Raw genomic sequence first — 19907 nt, 5'->3', positions numbered from 1 at the left:
TTCAAGAAGTAGAGCCCAGGGCAAGGAAGATATGCTGGCAGGGGAATGAATCCTGTGTGTAAAACCATTCATGGGGTGAATTTGGGGTCCTAGAAGTTCAGAATTTCAGCAAAAGTCACGGACCCCGCCCCCAGAAGCCAGTGCCCCAGTTACCCATGCCAGGGAGCTAAGAGGAGAAACAGCCTAGCCCCAAAGGTCTGCGCTTGCGGCTCTGCTCTACCAAGTCTATCTGAAAGAAGGACAAGGTCTTTGGCATCTGGATTTCCGTTTTGTTCATCTAGGAAACAGAAGGAAATCATTAAGGGACTTGATCGGGGGAGGGGGAGGGAAATGGCAGGCGGTGGCGGGGAGGAGGCAGAAATCTTTAATAAATAAATAAAAATAAAATATTTTTTTTAAAAAAAGGCCGAGAGTCTGCTTGTGCCAAACTAGCCTTCTAATTCTAATGTTTCTGTCTGCCTGGTGGTTCCATCTTTTCTGGACTTTCTTTCGTCTCCTTTGATGCTGATGCATTGTGGGGCTCAGTACCACACAGGCCTTCCGTGAAATGGGTTGATGCCGATCTGCTGTGGGCCTCAATACCATGCAGGTTTTCAATGCAGTGGGTCTCCCAGCAACTGGCATTCACACAACTACTTTGGAATTCTGCTATAAACCGAGGTTATAAAAAAAATTCAACTTATACTATTACAATGGTTAACTTATGTCAGCTTTCCTGGGTCACAGGGCCCGGATATTTGCTCAAACATGATTGTGGATGTTCCTTTGAGAACATTTTGGAGGCAATTAACATTTACATTTGCGGACTCTGAGTAAAAGAAGATCCTAATGTAGTGGGCCTTCCCCAGTCAGTTGAAAGTCTGAAAAAGAGCAAAACCCTAGCTTCCCCTGAGTGGAAAAGAAATCGCAGCAGAGGACCTTCAGACTTGGGTCGCCGATCAAGAGAGTCTGCAGCTGGCAGGCTATCCTGCAGACTCAAGCCTTGTCAGCATACAGCTTGAGTTGATTCTGGCGAGATGGCTCAGAGGTTAAGAGCACTGATTGCTCTTTCAGGGAACCTGGTGACTCACAACTACCTGTAACTCTAGTCTTGAGGGATCTGATGCCCTCTAGCAACAGGCATTGCATACGGTATACAGATTTACATGCAGGCAAAACACCCATGCATGTAAAATACAATAAAATAAAGAAATTTAAAATGAAACTTCTTCCTGCCTTTCCTTGTCCGTCTCTGTCTCTGTCTGTCTTGCTGGCGCTCTCTCTCTCTCTCTCTCTCTCTCTCTCTCTCTCTCTCTCTCTCTTTCTCTGTCACGTACACACACGCACACACAAGCCTGAAGAATCCTGACTAATAAAAATGTGGCCGGGATTTCTTATCTACGATGTTTTCTGGCAGAAGGCTGACATATATTGCTTCCTGTGAATCTGGGTTCCCACTGCTAAAACTGAGCACCTTGGTGGAGAAGTGGAGTTGACAAAGGACGTAGAAGAAGCCGTTCCAGGGAATGAAGAAACTGATTTATTACTAACAGACCATACTTGGTGTGTAGGAAAATACTTTCTCCAATAACCAAAAACCAAAGAAAGAGGCTGAACTGGAACATAAGGAGAGGGAGCTAATGCCCTTCCTGGCCTCCTGGGTGACCTCAGATCAACATCTTAATTGAAAAGTAGAACTGTTGTTTAGTGTGTGGCTTGGCAATGAAGTTGATGCGTGACCATCAGCAGACGTGCCAGGTGGTCCAATGAGATGTTCAGGATGGAAAGCCATGGCACCCTGTCACGTGGTGCCACCGTCAAGGAGACGAACAGGATTGCTTCTCTCGGAAGGATTTGCTGTCCAAACAAAGAGTATGGTGAAAAGACAGCCTTCAGCTCTCAGTGCCTTCTGTTTGTCCCAGCTGCAGGAAATCAGTTCGCCCCAGACCGGTGAGTCCCCAGGCACCTGTGTCCACTGGTTGAGTGGGGTGCAGGTAAAAGGATCCAGTCAGATGCTCTGGAGGACAGCGTGTACCCCAGAACCTTTCCTTGAGTGGAGGCTCTCCTCGGGCCCTCTCTGAAGCTGGACTTCCTCCTCTCTGCCCTCCACTTCCTCACAGATATTGATCCCCAACATATACCCGATCTCATTTCCCTGAGTACCTGCTTCCAAAGAAACCAACCTGTGACGTTCGTAGGCAGATACCTTCACCGCAGGTAGACTATGAGGACACGTATTGTGGCCATAAAACCACACTCAGGGAGATGCTCGTGAGTGAGAATCGCAGCTTTATGTAGATCTGGGACAGAAAAATAAGTGAATTGGCTGAAAGGGAAATGTTCCATTAGGAATTGGGGCTCTTATGAAATTCATTTGTCAATAGCTAATGGAATTTATCAAAAACTAAGCCTCTCTTTCCCTACTCCCCATCTCTTCTCTCCCTCTCTATCTCCTCCCCCCTTTCTTTCTGTTTCCCATTCACTGTGGTACCTTGTCTGTGTTTTTCGTGTTAGATCCACCCTTCCTTATTTCTTCACGATTTATTTATTATTATGTGTGTTTGCCTGCGCTCATGTATGTGTGTAGTGTGTGTGCTTCCAAACTCCCCATCAGAGATCACAGGAGACCTTCTGTGTGTTGTGGAGTATTATTTTAACTAGGCAAAGGTGTGTAACATTTGTTTATGCTGTGGAATGTTACTGTACCTATGTGACGATGTGTTGTTTGTTTTTGCCCTTCATTTGTTTAATTATGTAAAGGTGTGTTCTTGTTTTGCCTTACCTGCCTAAGGCACCTGATTGGTCTAATAAAGAGCTGAATGTCCAATAGGTAGGCAGAAGAGGGATAGGCAGGACTGGTGGGCAGAGAGAATAAAAACAAAAGGAGATATATAGACTCGAGAGAAAAGAGGGGGAAGAGAATGAGGGAGAAAGAGAGGGACACGAAGTCAGACAGCTGCCAGACAGATAGACTCAAAAGCAAGAAAGAAGGCCATACAGGAGGAAAGAACATAGACAAAGAGAAGCAGGTAAAATTAAGTTAAAGAGCTCGTGGGACAAGCATATGATAAGGCCGAGCATTCAACACCAATAATAAATCTCTGTGTCATGATTTGAGAGCTGGTTGGTGGCCAAAAGAAAAAGCCTGGTACATTTAGCCCAGGTCCTCTACAAAAGCTAGTGACTGTAACTGCTGAGCTATCTGTCTACTCTTGGAGCTTATCAAATCACATGAGCCCCAAACAGAAAGCCCAGACTATCAGGCTCGGTGACCCTATTCTCTGTCACCTTAGAGGAACAGAGCCTGTGGCCAGCTGATCATCTCTCTGAATTCTCAGGTAAGTACCGACCTGGCTTGCTCCTCAGCCATCAACCATGGCCAGAGACGCCATCATTTGGGATGGAGAGCCACCTTCTTCCTAGGGTTGTAGAAAGACTCTTTTCTAAGAAGAGGATGTGAGAGTGAGACAGGCTTCTCTAGCACAAAGTGCTCACCGCTACGATGCAGTGGAAGAAGGCAGATGGTCAGTTCCCCGTCCTTCATCTACCACCTCGTCGTTGCCCTAAACTGAAGAGAGTCAGCTAATGCTGGTCCTGCTTCCTCGGCTGAAACACAGGGATAATTCTTCTGGTTCAGCGGCATTTTTAAATTTGGTTTACTTTTTAAAAATGACTTTACATTTTGTTTGTTTTTCAAGACAGGGTTTCTCTGTCCTGGAACTCACTCTGTAGATGAAGCTGACCTCAAGCTCACAGAGATCCATCTACCTCTACTCTCCTGAGTGCTGGGATTAAAGGCATGCACCACCGCTGCCTGGCTAAAAAAAAAAAAAAAAAAAAAATGATTTTACAATTTTAAAAGTCAGGCGCTAAGATATGCACCAGAAACAAAGAAGTAAAATACAGTTTCTGCTGTAGACAGATGTCTTCATTCTCATGAAGGGGGAAAGTAAGAGAGCACATCATAATTACAGTCCTAGGTGACATGCAGTGGAAGAGAAAAACATACCTGGGTTAGGTGTCCTCCGTGCATGCCCTCGGTGTGTGTATTGTGTGATATAGACAGAAAAGAAAAAGGAGGAAGGATGGAAAAGTCTTGCAGAAGAGATAAACCTGAGTGGAGGCTTGACAAGCAAGAGAAAGAACGATATGGAGGTTATCCCATTGTGAGAATGTCATGGGTTGGATTCAAACGTGTGAGAGATTGGCCAGTTTCAGAGCCGTGACAATGGGTGAGCGAGACGAAAATAAAAGTCAGCATCTAGCATGGAGCCAGACAGGAAGAGCGGTGCGGCCGCTCGAGAAGAGGCTGCACTAGAAATGAAGCTGGGTCAACACAGCTTCTCTGAGAAACAAGAAGTGAAACCGTATGTGGGGAACACTCTAAAACCAGAAGTGATCCAGACGTCCCAGCGCGCAGTACCGCACAGAAAGACTCCAGACGTCCCAGCGCCCAGCACCACACAGAAGGGGTCCAGACGTCCCAGCGCCCAGCACCCCACAGAAGGGGTCCAGACGTCCCAGCGCCCAGCACCACACAGAAGGGGTCCAGACGTACCAGCGCCCAACACTGCACAGAAGGGGTCCAGACATACCACGCACTGCACAGAAGGACTCCAGACAAAACCAGCATCCAGCTCTACACAGAAGGATTCCAGCAATACCAGCACCCAGTCCCTCACCGGTTATATGTCAGGAATTAGGCCCAGCAGTCTAATGAATTTGTCTCTGGGAGAAAAGTAATATCATCTTTATTCTGCAGGACTTGATTTGAATAATTTCCCCAAGTGCACCTGGTATCTTAGTTGGGATCCCCGGGAGCAAACTGTGGGGACAGAAGTTAATTGTCAGTGGTTTATTTTGGAGGTGATCCCAGGAAAGAAAAACAAACAACCTAGTTGGCAGGTAGAAACATGAGGCAGAGAAGGGAAGGGTTACGGGATTATTTTGTCCTATCAAGCAGGTCACCACCAAGGGTACCTGAAGCTAAATCCCATTGGTCATTTTTTGGAAGACGTTGACAAACAGGGCTCAGAGTCACTTCTAGCAGGAGATGAGGCCAGGCCACTTCTCCACACGTCTCACTGGTACCGCTGTTTCGGGTCTGTTTTTCAAGGCGGTTTACTCTGGCATCATACTCTTCAGGCAGGGTCAGCAGGTATTCTCGGTAAGCGGTGCTCAGCCTGTGGAGGTGTGAGCTCAGAAGTGTCTGGCAACACACACCAGCCGCAAGTAACAAGTCAGACCGTCAGGCAAACTGTAGCTTGGCTTCTGTATTGATGACTTTCATCATGAGTCTGCCAGTGCGGGTAGGGTTGGGTAGAACAGAGCGATTCCCATGGCAGTGGCCGGGAAGGAGAAGGAGAGGCAGGAAATAGAGAAGAGGCAGGGTCAGGGATAATGTACCTCCAAAGACCTACTCCTGCTGTCTAACCTCCTCCAGCTAGGTCTCACCTCCTTTAGGTTTAGACCATCCCCAAATGGGACCAGCCATTGTTCTGCAAATAGGAGGAGGAGGAGGAGAGAGAGAGAGAGAGAGAGAGAGAGAGAGAGAGAGAGAGAGAACTCAAGCAGTCCAAGTTGGTTTTAAACTTGTGACTCTCCTGCCCCCACCTCTTGCGTGCTGTCCTTACAGGTGTGTTCCAGACTTTTTTTGGGTGCATATCAACTATTACATCATTCTGTTTTTGCCCCACTAGGCAGCTGAGGTCAATAAAGCATTTCCCTTCATGACCCTGTGGGAGCAATCTACCCCCCAAAAATCTCTCTTTCAAATGAGTTCACAATTTGACAACTTTGCACCCTAAAACCTGCAATACCTGGGATCTGACCAATCCTTCGGATGCCTTCAAAGTAGCTTTCCTATTTTCCCAGGGAAAGTGTTTTTCCTTCTCCCCTTTCTCTTCCTTTTCTTGTTAAGTTTAAAGGCCTAAGCTCTGTAATAGGATACCTCAGTGAAAGCATACATCTTTCCAACTTTTCCACACTTTTTACTCCCGAATCTTGCTGTAAACCTGCCTAAAAGTATCCAAGAATAACGGTGCCACATCTCAAATGCTCTCCTTTCATGGAATTTCCCCACCAAACCACTCTTCCATTTTTAAAGTTGGCTTCCCATTAAGTTTCAGGACACCGACAAAGTAGAGACCGATTCTGTGGCCTCTACAGAGATGTGTGTTCCAATTCCCTACAGAGATTTGTCTCATCTGAAACTCCACAACCGTCCACTCCACATTTCTCCTTTTTCCTCTCCTTCTTTTCCGTCTCCTTTTAATTTTATGTGCATAGGTATTTTGCCTGTGCGTATGATTATGCACCATTTACATACCTGGTGCCCAGGAGGCTTTGGATTCCCTAGAATTGAAGTTACCGACAGGGGTGAGCATAAGTCCTCTAGGAGAGAAGACAGTGTTCTTAACCTCTGAGTCATCTTCAGCCCTACATCTCTTTGTCCACATTTCTAATAGCACTCTTTCCTTCTGAGCTCACAGGAGAATTGCCTATTGATCTCTGCTTACAGATTTTCAGCACCTACTTCTCCAAACTCTTCTCCCAAAAAACCAGTTTCACAGTGGGTGAGTCATCTCACCACAATTCACCTAATCAAGGCAATTGCTCACATCATGCCTATTCCCACCTCAGTCTAATCAAGGCGACCCCTTACTTCCATCAAGCCTAGCAACATGACTCAAGCTGACAATTGGGATTGACCATCACAATAATCATGCTTTCTAGAAAACACAACAGGTCCTGATAAATGACAGACACATAATTGACGGTTAGTGAATATGTATGGATGAATTTATTAAGCCAATACAATTTTAGTGGTATTTAGTATTATTTTTGCTGTAAAAATGCCCTAGGGTAGAAATCGGGAGGTTTGGAAATTAGGCAATTGGGAGACCTCCCCCACTAGGACTGGGAACTCAGAGAGGCTGTTTAGATTTATTAAGCTTTACTTCGCCAATCTTCAAACCTTGTTTTATTGCCTGCCCCACCCACCGAGGTTAAGGTTTTGAGAACGAGTATGGAAAGATAAAAGCGCAGGAAAGGAGGTGGTTATCCCATATCTCTGTCTTGGATGTGGATCAGAGTTAGGTATTTGTTGACCTTTGGATCTTCATGATCTAAGACTAAGTATTTTGGGGTTGTCAAATTTATTAACCAAGCATTTTAATTGCAAAAAAAACCCTCAAAACAAACAAACAAAAACCCCAGAAACAAATTCTGGTTAATGTATTCAAAACAGGTGTGAGGGCCCACAGAAGTGAGTCGGCTGCACTTGGACTGAAGGGCAGAGAGTTTAAACCTACTCTTGTTCTTTCAAATTATTGCCAAGAGGTCTGACTTAAGGAGTCGCTACAAACAAGCTACCCTGACCTAGGGTGTAGTTACTTGGTGCTTTGGACACTAAGATTGGCCCATCTGCTCCTCTTGACCAAATGTCAGAGAATTCAAGCCTATTCCGGCTCCTTCAAGGCTATGACAGGAGGTTTGACCCAGGGAGTGGCTGCCTACAGGATACCTGGTCTAAGGTATAGTCACTACATGTCCTGCCTAAAACAACAGAATGCTTAACTCAAGATATGGTGGCTTGATGTTTAAAGTATTGAAGCAGGTAACTGTTCTGGTTGTCCTCTGTGTCATGTTAAAGCAGTCTTTTGTCTCCTTCTCCCCATTTTGGGGTTGGGGCGTATAAGGATATGGAAAATAAATGTGGGTGTATTCAGTATTCACTGGATTGCCCTCCCGGCTCCATGTAAGGCCTCTGTGTTTCTGTTCCTCCTATCTAATATTTCTAATCTACACACCCCTACCCTGGAACATGCAAACCCCATCAAGGCTGGACCCCGGCAAATAGGAGTTCATTGGTGGGTACCTCGAAGGTCTCAGAATAGAGAGAATACTTAAATGACGGCCAGGAAACACAGGTAAGATAATACCACAGAAACATGCCAGTTAGAGCACTCTATACACTTCACTGTGCAGTGCATGTCGGTACCACCACTAGCCCAAATGCTAAACTTTCCAAGGTTTTTAAGTCATTCTCCTTCAAATTTGGGTTCTTCAGTAAGACTGGGTCTTATGCTCCAACCACTATGACTGCAGGAGGTGGCTGGCTTCTTCCAGTTTCCATAAGTGGAAGATGTACTCTCTCATCCTGTGTTGTAAAAATAGCAGTTTCCCCAGGTATGGGAAGGGGGCTTATATGCTAAGCAGCCAATAAGAATGCCGGTCCCAGCCAAGACAGGATGTAAAGGAAACGAGATACTGGGGAACTGAGACTAGGAAAAGGGCCTCAATTATTGAGCAGGAACACCGACTTGAGACTTTGCTAGGCGGTGCGAGGTCCTGGGTACAAAGACACGGTGCTCAAGGTGCTTAGCCAGCACTAAGGAACATAATAGCACCACTGTAACCAAGGAAAGGCTGTAGCCAAGCTATGACAGAAGACGGTGAAGCACACAGCAAAGGAGTGGTTCTAGAAAGCACCCAGCTTCTCAGAAAAGCTCTCAGGGATGAGACGGGCCTTGGAGGACTGTGCTAGAAGCAGAGGCAGCTCTGGTATTTGTTACTCTCGCTCATTAGCCAGAATCTGGGTCATGGTATTTCCTGCTCAGTCCTTTCCTGTGGCCACCGACCACAACACATATGCTATTACAGTTAAGGTCTAAAATTAGCATTACGAGGGCCCCAGAGTTATTAGGGTTCTGCTTGTACCCGTGTTTTCGTCCTTTGCTCTCCCCAAGTTTTGACAATAGCAAAACTTAATGGCTGGTTTTTCGCTATTTTAGCTGTATGTGTATACTCAGAACCAGCATCAAATAACAGGTCAGCCATGGACTGCTGATATGATCTCCCTAAGACCTAATGCCTCAAAGATAAAACAGGAATGAAAAATATTCACCTCCCAGAACCACAGTGGGGAGAGCTCCTAGGAGAGCTAGCATGTTGGCCATTAGCAGGCAGAGGCAGCTCACGCAACTGAGGGGCTGAGGATGCCTCTCTGTTTTTCTCCCTTCGGCTTAGGGGGTTGCATCCAGCAGCCGAGGAGCTACCAGGAGAAAATGTCTTCCAGGAAAGCAAGGGCCCAGAGATTGCACCAAACATGTAACTGCTAGAGTAGAGGAGAAGCAGACAGAAGTCTCTCATGGGCTATGAGAATCCCCCCCCCCAACACCTGCCTCATGGTAGCACTGAGAGCCTGGCTCCTGGGTTTTCGTGAGGCTTTCCAGTCCTATGAGAATGATTTCAAAAACAGCTGTCCTGGCTCCAGGAAGGCCAGTCTCTGTGCTTTATGAGGAAAAAAAAAAAAAAATGATGTACCCAGATGCCGGCCAGGACAGGCTCCCTTCTCCATCAAGATCTCGGAAGGGTGGAGAACAGAGCATCCACGAAGACAACATTGTCACACGCTGTCCTCACAACATCTGGAAAAATTGTGCAGAACAGCAGGTTGAATGGCCTTGGCGGGGGGGGGGGGGGGGAGGCAGCTCTCTGCCCTGTCTGGATAAGCACAATATTTGAAGAGTATGTGCCATAGGCTGAAGAAATTTAATAAAGGCTAGTTGCAGACGCAAACATGCTGTGCAGCTTGGAACAGACAGTGAAGTGCAGCGTGCTGATTTAAATCTTTTTTCTGAGAGCCCTTGAGTGTAATTTAGGAGCCTCTTCTTGCTGCCGATAGGCCATGATGTTCCCTTCTAGCCTGGGAGTTCTGAGTAAATTCTGGTCCTTTGTTCCTGACAGCTGCCCACTGAGGACTCACACCCTCCCAGGCACTGGAGGGACTCAGTCTCGGGTCTCATGCTAAGAAAGGACAGGAAGCCGCTTTGTAAAAATTCAGGCTCCTCCTTTTGAACGTCATTTTTGGGGAAGGGTGACTCCTTCCCCCAACTGCATATGGAGAAAATAATCTCATGCAGAGAAGCTTAGTTCTGGTGTTTGCCAAGCTCCTCATCCCATCTGGGGGCAAGCCCAGGGCTGGGAGCAACAGAGCTGCAGAACATGTTGCCATGGTAACTTGGCATCACACACCTTTGCCCCTTTGTGTTAGCCTCCCCCCACCCCAAACCTCCAAATTACCTTTATCACCAGCGTACCTTTTCAGAATATTGAAATCTTTTCTTAATTCCCACACAGACAGTTATAAAGACATTTTTCAAGACAATGGAGCACAGGGACAACAGCACTTCCTTTTGAGGCTGAGGCTCCGCTGAGTTTGCTTCCTGGCACACAACTGCATAACTGAGACCCAGACTAGCTTATCGCTTATGGAAGATTTCCCTTTCAAATTCTCTTCATAGGTTAGTGGACCTTGTCACCATCTTGTTTTAACCTTATACTTCAACAACCCTGCAAGAAAATGAGATCATTGAACATGCTGTGCCTAGAAACATCTAAGTGAGGTAGAACTCATTTTCCTGCTTTACAAATGGAAAAATAAAATTGAATGGTCATCAAGCAAAAGCATGAGGGATTGGTGAGCGGGTGAGACGGGTCTGTGGATAAAGGTACCTGCTGCTGAGGCTAAGGACCTGGGTTCGAGGCTTGAGAGAACTGGCTTCTAAAAGTTGTTACCTGACCTCTACAAGCATGCCACTACATGCATGCATGCGTCTGTGCACCCATGCATCTGTGCACACATGCACATGCGCACGTACACGCCCACATCCACCCCCACACCCCCATACACAAATCAGTATAAAAATACTGTACAAATGTGCAATGAGGGGCTGGAGAGATGGCTCAGCGGTTAAGAGCATTGCCTGCTTTTCCAAAGGTCCTGAGTTCAATTCCCGGCAACCACAGGGTGGCTCACAACCATCTGTAACGAGGTCTGGCGCCCTCTTCTGGCCTGCAGACATACACACAGACAGAATATTGTACATGTAATAAATAAATAAATTTTTTTTAAATGTACAATGCAATGATTTTTAAATGTCCAAGTTGAGGAATACACTGGGATAATTCACTTGCTGTGCAGTTTCGCCCACTTGAAACCTATATTCTATAATCATTTTCAATATCTCCGCAGAGTTGTACACCTATCACCACCACCAATGTTAGAACATGTGTATTAGCTGTTACACCCAATCAGTTGTCCCACACCCATTTCTATGCCCAAGCCATAAGCAACCACTAATACACTTTGCATCCCTATAACTTTTCCCATTCTGGCACTTAAGATTAATGGGCGGGGGTGTGGAGAAAAGGTGGGAGCGTGTGTCTTTTACTAAGACACACTTTTACTAAGCATAATGTTTTCAGAGTTCATCCATGTTTGGATGTGATGGCAGGGCCAAGCAGTATGGCACGTCTTCATTTCCTCAGGACTCGGTGGGCGTCTGGGTTGTCGCTGTACCTTCTGCTGTGAATAATGTTGATATGGGTGTTGTTGTATCACTTTTGGTGTGGAGCTGTGGTTTTCATTTCCCTTGGTTTGTGCCTAGGAGTGGTCCAGCTGGACCAAATGATAGTTCTCCACACTGCCAGACTGTTTCCCAAGGTAATTTTTATCATCTTCTATCCTCCTAAGAAGGCATACAAATTCCAGTTTCTGCACACCCTTGCCATTAATTGGTGAGATTCAACTATTTTTTTTTTTGCCTCATTTTATTTCCCAATTGCGTTTCCACATCTGGATGGTTATCATGTTGGAGGGTTACAAGGTGTTCTGCGTCCGTTGGTGTGCGGTTGTTTAATCACAGTTTTGAGGTGGAGGCTTTGGATCTTGTCCAGTTTCGAACTGTTATAAACCATGGGACCCGACTTACACCACTTACTACTTTTCTCCCTTAGTCTCTTCCTTTGATGTATGTTCCAAAACAAACAACGGATACGCACAGGTTTGATATGGCTTCTCGGATTACTCTACACATAAGTTATCTGTATGTAAAATGCCACCATCAGGGCTGGTGCCTGCTGCCCTCCCCACAGCCTCCGTGAACGGAAAAGGCTTTACCTCCTTACTCAGGGGCACTACTAACGCAGGTGGATTGTGTAAAAGAACCATAGGTTGCTTTCACTGTTGGGAACTCAGAACATTCAAGGGCCATCAGATAGCCTAGTTGAGTCACTGAGCCAAAGAAGGCAGGCAGTGCAAGAAGGCTCAGGGGATCAAAGCAAAAAGCAGGGGAGGAAGTTGAAAGAAATTCCCTGGGTGTGGGTGACAGGGTCAGTGCTAAAGGATGGGTAGCTGCAGACGAAGAGGCTGGAGGGAAGGCTGGAGGGAAGGCTGGAGGGAGAGGCTGGAGGGAAGGCTGGAGGGAGAGGCTGGAGGGAGAGGCTGGAGGGAGGGCTGGAGGGAAGGCTGGAGGGAAGGCTGGAGGGAAGGCTGGAGGGAGAGGCTGGAGGGAGGGCTGGAGGGAGAGGCTGGAGGGAGAGGCTGGAGGGAGGGCTGGAGGGAGAGGCTGGAGGGAGAGGCTGGAGGGAGAGGCTGGAGGGAGAGGCTGGAGGGAAGGCTGGAGGGAGAGGCTGGAGGGAGGGCTGGAGGGAGGGCTGGAGGGAGGGCTGGAGGGAGGGCTGGAGGGAGGGCTGGAGGGAGAGGCTGGAGGGAGAGGCTGGAGGGAGGGCTGGAGGGAGAGGCTGGAGGGAGGGCTGGAGGGAGGGCTGGAGGGAGGGCTGGAGGGAGAGGCTGGAGGGAAGGCAGGAGGGAGAGGCTAGAGGGAGAGGCTGGAGGGAGGGCTGCTGAGCTGATCTAGACAGGCCCTCCTCCAACACCCGCTTCATTCAGCACCTTCTCCAGCCCTGCGTCTCCCTCTCAAATCAATCATTCCTTCTCATTTTGAGAGTTTTCCCTATCACTTCCTTCCAACATTGGTATTCTCTAGAAGTCCATTCCTGGGTTCTTCTCTTCAGACATCCTGTGAGTCTTTCTGAGGAAGCATTAATGCTACGCAAATTCCAGAAGCTCCGATCTAGTAACCTCCAGCTCAGGCTTTTCTCCCTGAGTTCCAGTTCCGGCTCTCTAATTTACTGAACATCTGTCTCCACAGGAATTCGTCTGGGTACTTCAAGCCCAGTGTTTCCTCGTAGACCCCTTCTTTCTCATATGCCCTGTCTTCATAATGGTAGCAACAAGGACCCCATCTCCTTAAGCCAGGAAACTGTTCCAAACTCTCCCCTACAGGAAATACTTCCAACTCTACATTCTTTTCTCCCCAAACCTACCAGACTAGTTTGATTTGTGTTTTCACTGTTTCTCCCCAATAATTGGGGCACTACGGCACACATGAGAGGAAGGAAAGTAAGACTGAACTGGACCAACATGGACATAGAATGAAGGTATACTCATTGTGGGCAGGCAGCCCTCACACAGTTCCACAGGCTTTAGCAGAAACGGGGTTTCCTGGACCTTTCTGTGAAGAGCCTACATCAAGGGTGACTTGTTTGTGACAATGTTAGAACTCATGTTTCAAAATTTCCGGTGGAACTTGAAGACCAACACAGGTTAAGAAAGTAGGGAAGGCTGAGGGAGTTCTTGATGCAAGAATAGCTGTGGAGAAAGACCCTTGGGTGCTAAAGGCATTTATCAAGAGGAAGGAGCTGGCATGAGACAGGTAACCTTTCCAGAAGCTCTCTGCCTCATGGCGTGACTTCAGCACAGTCCTTCTGCGTCTAGTTTTATCCTCCACTAACCCATATTCTGCTACAATAATCATCCACAATTCAAATCCGAGAGAAAGTGTAGACTTTGAAATCTTTACTCGGCTCTTAGCAGGTTGGGAGGTAGGGAGGAGGGTGCTTAGAGCGACACCAGCTTCCATTTACCTGAGACCCCACCCCTTTCCACCCCTGCAAAACCTTCCGGACGATTATTGTTAGGAATATTTCCTAACCACGCCACGCCGCCGACGCAAAATAACCCCAGTCAAACCAAATCAGACCAAATTAAAAGATATCCAGGTTTAATTAGACACCTGCACTCCCAGGTGGCCTCGAGGGGAAACGGGAAACCGCCAACGTGTTTATTTTGGAGGAGAGTAGTTTAAATAGCCTGTGGGAGTGGTCTTGACCTTTCCTGGGGAAGGGTCAAGGTTCGAGGGGCACAGGGGAGGGAGGGGCCTCCAAAGATGGGATTCCAATTACGTCTACTCTTCCTGAGACCGCCACATCCAACAAGATGCACTTAGTATGCAAAAGCAGCAGCGGCTGAGAGGCGGAAGGAATTCGGAAGACTGTCCTAGGGCCTACGACTGACACCAACCTCCCCCCCTCCCCCCCGCTCCCCAGTTATCCTATGCAGTGCAAAGGATCAAAAGCAGGGTTTTGTGCCTGCTAGGTGATCACACTATCCACCGAGCTATATCCCCAGCCCCAGCACAGGTTTCCTCGTGACGAAACATACATTTCTCCACGTATGCTCTTGGATAACTTACTTCCGTTCTAAGCCTCCGTTTTTTTCTATCTGAAGAATAAGCGTAATAAAATGGTACCCACACTTTCGCGAGACTCAAATGGCACAGCCCATGCAAAGCACTTAGAAGTTATCAACAAGCCGGGCGGTGGTGGCGCACGCCTTTAATCCCAGCACTCGGGAGGCAGAGGCAGGCGGATCTCTGTGAGTTCGAGGCCAGCCTGGTCTACAAGAGCTAGTTCCAGGACAGGCTCCAAAGCCACAGAGAAACCCTGTCTCGAAAAACCAAAAAAAAAAAAAAAAAAAAAAAAAGAAGTTATCAACAATTAACACTGTCAATACCCCTCGAACTCTCCCATTGATTTAAGAGTCATGACTCCCCCAACCCCCACCCACCCTCCTTGACTTCTACCAACTGAATCATCTCATCAGCCTTCCTGTTCAGTCTGTGTGTCCGTCAGTTCTCCTGTACTGACCAGACTTTGAGATCAGCAGCTCAGCCAGCCCCTTCCACGTCCCTAGCACACGCTTGAATACAGAGCGGTTGTGTTTACCGAAGCAAAATAGGAAAACGCAGTCTCGGGAGAACACAAGGCTAAGTCTATTCTTGGATTGTTTCTTTAAAAACGTTCATTCCATTCTTCTCTTCCTGCAGCACCAGTCTTAAAATATTTCATTTGTCTGCGGCCGCAGGGACAACACCTACCCCGTAGGGCCCCGTTTCCTTCTGTCTTCCTTTGTTCTAGCCACTTCCTCTCTCTCTCTTGTTTCTTTCTCCTTCCTGCTGAAGCTCAGCTCCTGCTGCCTCAGGTTTCCCTCTCTTTTGTTTTGGTCGCTGCAAAGAGACTTTTCCCTAAAATTCACGTCGTCGCAGGCTTCCCAGAAATCTGTGGAGAGTTACTGTAATGGGGGAAGCCCCACCCTTCCTTTCCCCCTCCTGCAGCAGCAAGTCCTTGAGGCCTCAGAATATCTGCCGCCTGAGCTTGGAGTCAGCCTGATCTCCCTCTTCCTCCAGCAGGATATGGACCTATAAACATTTGACTCAGAGTGAGTGTGCCCAGCCACACAGTCAGAAATTCTGAGATGCATAGGATAGCTTAGGCCTGTCCACCCCGACCTCAAATGTTAAGTTGTTTTTTTTTTTTTTTTTTTGGTTTTTCGAGACAGGGTTTCTCTGTAGCTCTGGAGCCTGTCCTGGAACTCCCTTTGTAGACCAGGCTGGCCTTCAACTCACAGAGATCCGCCTGCCTCTGCCTCCCGAGTGCTCAAATGTAGCATTATCAAATAGATTCACAAAATCCTCCGCTTGGGCTTCACAAAGATCTGAATTCTATTTAACCCTTTCTTTGAAGTCCAGTCTTGAGTGGCCCCCAAATAAGGGCGGATAATGGACCCTGATAATGGCCCCGACACCAATAATTATCCTGATAGGCCTATAATTTAATCTGGACTATTTGATCTATAAACATTAACCAAAGTACTCCTGGCAGTGGTGGCACATGCCTTTAATCCCACCCCTTGGGAGGCAAAGACAGGCGAATCCCTGTGAGTTTAAGGCCTGCCTGGTCTACAAGAGCTAGTTCCAGGAGAGGCCAAAGAAAAGCCAGAGAAAAGAGAAAAGCCAAAAATAAAATAAAATAAAAATTCATTACACAAAGTACAAGATTGAATGGAATTAAACCCACTAGATGGACGCATGCCTTTATCCCAACACTGGCAGGAGGACAAAGCTCTCTGAGTTGGAAGTCCGTCTGGCTTGCAGAGTGACCAGCCTGCTACATATTGAGACCCTATCTCAACAGAAAACAACGATGGAATATAATACAGTATCGCTGGGAAAGAAAAAACAGTAAGGGGTCGTTAGAAGGAGGCAGGGTTTAAGACACCCAGAAAGTTTTCTCTGTTGCACTTAGGTTAGCATACAGAGCAGTGGTTTTCACCATGGTCTCTGCATGTATATGAAGACACTTAGATTCTACTTCCAGCTGCCACTATTAGTAGACTGGCCGAGTCTCACAACCTCTACTCTTAAACTGAAGGGTTATTCAGTATGACATCAAAGAGAACTTTGAACTCTGCGCCTGAGAGCGATGTAAGAAGGAGAAAGGGAGAGAGCTCTTTGGCTAGGGTTTGCTACGCCAGTCTCGCCGAGGGAAATAAGCCTTAAAGCCATGAGGGGTTTCTGAGGGGAAAGAACAGAAGAACGCGTGGAGCTGCGGATGAAAGCGTCTGTTCAAACCAGGAGGCAAGAGCATTCAGACACAGCAAATTCAGAATACAAGCACTCGTGAGCTGTGGGAAGGGCTGGATGGGCGGGCTGGATGGGCAGGCTGTGGAGAGGTGCTGTTGGATACGAAGCTGCGGCTCATAATGGAGCCTGAGGAAGGGAGAAAGAGAGAAGCCAACTCCTAAGAGCTGTTCTCAGACTCACACACGCAGCATGGGGCTCAGAAGTCCCGCCGTTTACGCACGCACGTAAACATGGGATAAAATACACAAACGGATTTTGCTCCTTAAATGTTTTATGAACATTTTAATTTTTTTTATTCTATGTGTATTTGTATATGTCTATGCACTATGTGTGTGCCTGGTGCCCAAGAAGATGGGGGTGGCGGGGGTGGGGGTATCAGATTCCCTAGAACTAGAGTTACAGAGATATTTGTTAGCGGCCTCGTGGGTGTTGGGAACCGAAACTGGATCCGTTGCAAGAGAAGTCAGTGCTTTTTGACTTCTGTAGTTTCACTTCTGGCTAAGTGTTCTTGTTAACTAAAGTATGTCAAGCTAGAATGCATTTTTTTTTTTTTTTTTTTTTTTTTGTCCTTAAATGCTTACCCTGAGAATGGCTTCGGGCTATCTGGGATCCCGAGTGCAGTCACAGTCCAGCTAATAAAGACTTTCTTTTGACTTGAACCTGCGTCTGAATAGTAGTCTCTGGTAAATACACCCACGATACAACCCCTACAGGAGCAAGTTGTTTTGTATTTTTATGCTCTTTCTCTCCTTTTTTATTTACTTATTTTATTTTTGATTGTGAGCGTGAGTGTGCCTCTCTGTGTTCGTGCGCAAGACAGCAGGTGTCCATGGAGGGGAGAGGCATTGAATGCCCTCTACAGCTGAAGTTCCAGGCTGAGCTGCCAGACCTGGGTGCTGGGACATGAACTCGGCCTGTGCAGTGTGTACTTTTAAAGCTCTGAACCTTACCTCCCGCTCAGCGCTAAGTCTTTGCTCAAAAAATCAATAGTTAAAGCACTCTCTGCCCTTCTCTGAGCTTGAGGTCCCACTCCCTTCCTTCTCTAGGAAGACTCAGCCCCCCTCCCGCCTCCCCCCCTCTGTGCGGTTTGCCCTTCCTTCCCAAGGTTTCACTTCCTCAGCACTCAGCACGTAGAATGTAGAATGACCGTAGGAAGGCCGGCAGGCTCACAAGCAGCAGACAAACTGCACATATTGCCCAATCTGTTGTTTGTTCTTTCTGACTCTCATTGGTCCGTTACCCTGATTTTCAGTCTGTAACATCCTATGAATTGTTGACTGCTTAATTCTGGTGAGAGCTGCTCCTCCTTTGTGTCAGAATTCCACAGAACTCTCTGAATCTCTGATCAGATGATCATGACCACCCTCTGCATGAATATTCTGTTTTTGTTTTTATGAATCATTCTCTTGCCCCTGATATCCTTACCCATGATTATCAGGCAGCGCATATCCAGACATTGCTAACCCACTGACAGATACTACGTTTGATGGAACTGGCTTAGTTTTAGTTACATTGAAGCAGATCTTGGTCCACAGTTACACTTACTAGACCTTTACTCTCACCAGAAAAAAAGGAATATGCTACAAATACATTAAAATACAATTTTTCTGGTTACTTTTCTACTTCTCACTTCCTGTGTTGCAATCTAGTGTTATTGTTTGTTTATTCATACCACACCTTCTCTTTCCTGCTCCCTTTCTTTCTTTTTCTTTCTTTCTTAGAAGAGAGACCTTAATCTACTGAGATAGAAAAACAAATAAAACAAATAACTTAAGGGGTTACAGAGATGGCTCAGTGGTTAAGATCATTCATTGACTGCTCTTCCAGAGGTCCTGGGTTCAATTCCCAGCATGCACATGGCAGCTCACAACCATCTGTAGCTCAAGTTCCAAAGAATCTGATGCCCTCTCTGGACCGCCATATGCATTAGCCAAGCATGTGGTACACAGATAAGCATTCAGGCAAAGCACTCAAACATATAAAATTAAAAATTAAGACACACACAAAAATAACCTCAGAAGTACATGTTTCGGGGCCCTTCACCCAATCCTGTGGGACTAGTCCCAGAAGAGAAAGAACCCTATAACTGGAGGTTTCTCTCCTGCCCACCAATTCCCGAATAACCACTCTGAGGCTTAATATTAATTACAACTGTTTGACCTATTAGCTCGGGTTTATTATTAACTAACTCTTACAACTTCAATTAACCCATTTCTATTATTCCGTGTTTTACCATGAGGCTCACAGCTTTGTTGCTTCACATCTTGTTTCCTTGGCAGCGGCTGGCATCTCCCTGACTCCGCCTTCTTTCTCCCTGTATCTGTTTGGATTTCCCAACTGGCTCTATTCTGCCCTACCATGGACCAAAGCAGCTTCTTTATTAACCAATGGTAATAAAACATATTCACAGCATACAGAAGGGCATCCCAAATCAGAATACAAGCAATTCTTAGGGAGGAGCAAGTACACCCAGTATCTTTGGGAGCACAGCCAGTATCTTTGTTTGTTTGTTTTCTGAAGCTAGTTTTCTCTGTGTAACAAATTTTGCTGGCCTAGAAGTCACTATGTAGACCAGGCTGGTCTCTGCCTCCTGAGTGCTGGAATTGAAAGTGTGTGCCACCATGTCCTGCCTCATTTCTGAAGCTTATGTGGGCTACACTTAGAACCCCCAAGAATACCTGGTGAAATGGAAGAGGGTGACAATCAGCACCACTTTTAAGACCTGAAGAATTCTGGGAATGGCAAGAGGGATATATAGCCCTTACTACAGACATCAGCTACTTCCTGTCCTCCCCTGAGGACATTATTGACAGTTCATTTTCATTTCCTGTTACTGTGTGTCCTCAGGATTGGAATAAGGCTGGCTAGGAGGCTCAGTGGGTGCTCGCCCCAAAACCCACTAACTGGGGTTGAAGGAGAGAACTAACTCACACAAGTTGTCCTCTCTGCTTTTCATTTAAGCCATGGTATGTACATGCGCGCACACACAGACACAGACACAGACACACACACACACTCACACACCCCTCAATAAATAACTCATAAGTGCAATTAAAGAAATCTTTTAAAAAATCGTATTAACTTTGATTGTGTAAACCTAAAGAAAAAGATACTCCTATTGCAACACCTTCTGGCGCAGATACCAGCTGGGAGACAGCAAAGTTTGGCTCAAGCACATCATCCTGCACTGTACTTATTTTGTAGGAAACACAGGAAATGCTCTAAAGTACCATACATTCAGGCCCTCGTGGTCCTCTATCAGGATGGAGGTCTATGCAAAGAGAAAACAGAAGATGGGCATCTCTGATACCCTAGATC

At 46.6% G+C, this 19907-nt stretch overlaps 1 long non-coding RNA gene across 1 annotated transcript; it reads right to left on the bottom strand.

Annotated features, from left to right (window-relative positions):
* Positions 1 to 1516: 1516 nt before the first annotated feature.
* Positions 1517 to 15097, bottom strand: LOC121449331. The gene is made up of 3 exons (XR_005974516.1): positions 15045 to 15097; positions 2163 to 2279; positions 1517 to 1836 (listed from the first exon to the last, which is right to left on the bottom strand). It is a non-coding gene; the product is annotated as an uncharacterized LOC121449331 (long non-coding RNA).
* Between the last annotated feature and the right edge of the window lie 4810 nt (positions 15098 to 19907).

This window comes from Microtus oregoni, unplaced genomic scaffold (assembly GCF_018167655.1).
Source record: "Microtus oregoni isolate MIOR12 unplaced genomic scaffold, Mior012 000000F_ref0000247, whole genome shotgun sequence".
Taxonomy (NCBI): Eukaryota; Metazoa; Chordata; class Mammalia; order Rodentia; family Cricetidae; genus Microtus; species Microtus oregoni.
The sequence above is the reverse complement of the archived record's forward strand: the minus strand, read 5'-3'. Positions and strand labels throughout refer to the sequence as shown.